This window comes from Apium graveolens, chromosome 2 (genome assembly GCF_009905375.1).
Source record: "Apium graveolens cultivar Ventura chromosome 2, ASM990537v1, whole genome shotgun sequence".
In the NCBI taxonomy this organism is placed as follows: domain Eukaryota; kingdom Viridiplantae; phylum Streptophyta; class Magnoliopsida; order Apiales; family Apiaceae; genus Apium; species Apium graveolens.
The window spans coordinates 265,293,277-265,294,609 of NC_133648.1; positions in this window are offsets into that span (position 1 = coordinate 265,293,277).

Sequence of the window (1,333 nt, forward strand, 5' to 3'; positions counted from 1 at the left end):
TTTGATCCAAGAAAATAAACCCATGAAAACTTTGAGAAATCATCTACAATCACTAGGCAATATCTTTTCCTTGAAATTGACAATACATTGACTGGTCCAAAAAGATCCATGTGTAGCAGTTGTAATGGTTCATCAATTGCAGATTCAAGCTTCTTACTGAATGATACTTTCTTTTGCTTTCCTTTCTGACAAGCATCACACAGTCCATCCCTTGTGAATTCTACTAGAGGCATTCCTCTAACTAAGTCCTTTTTGACTAGATCATTCATTGTCTTGAAATTCAAATGGGACAGCTTCTTGTGCCATAGCCAACTTTCAACTAGACTTGCTTTGCTGAGAAGACAAGTAATGGATTCTGCATCTGTGGAGTTGAAGTCAGCTAAGTACACATTCCATTTTCTAACTCCAGTTAGAACCACTTTATTGTCCTTCTTACTTGTGACAATACAGGCTTCAGAATTGAAGGAAACAGTATTCCCTCGGTCACATAGTTGACTGATGCACAATAAATTGTGTTTGAGACCATCAACCAATGCAACTTCATCAATGATGACATTTTCTTTTAAAATCAAGCCATATCCCATAGTGAATCCTTTGATGTCATCTCCAAAGGTTATGCTAGGGCCAGCTCTCTCCTTAAACTCTATGAGCAGGGTGAAATCTCATGTCATGTGTCTTGAACAGCCACTGTCCAAGTACCATAGATTCCTTCGTTTTCCCTGCACACAATAAAATCAATCAAGTTGATTTTGGTACCCAAGTTTCCTTGGGTCCAGCCTTGTTAGTCTTTTTCCTAGACTTCATTCCTCCTGCATCTTTTGACTTAGGTAACTTTGGGTCAACCTTGATCTCAGATGTGGTTGGTTGAAGTGTAGGGTTAGTCACAGAATCATTTAGCACATTTGATTGAATTTGATAAGGTATAGATTGTGCAAACATGTTATTCCACATAGACATATTGTATGGCATTTGAGGCATACTAAATGCAGTAAAATAAGGATTATTAATATATGGCATGTTCGCAAAATGTGCATGGGGATTCTGATGAGACATAACAGGCATAGCATGCAGAGGTGACATAGACATGTTAGGCATGGAGGGATTTGAAGGCATGGTAGCATTTTTAACAGATTTGCAATTATCAGATAGGTGATTAACACTTTTACAATGCACACAGCTTTTTCTAGGAGCATACCTATCAGGTGTGTAATTGTTATGTTTATTAATCCCTACCTTCCCATTTCTTTTAGATTTTCTTTTAGTTTCCTTCTTATCCTCAACCAACTTAAGCCTATTTTTCAGCTGATCTAAAGTCATGTGTCATATATTCACC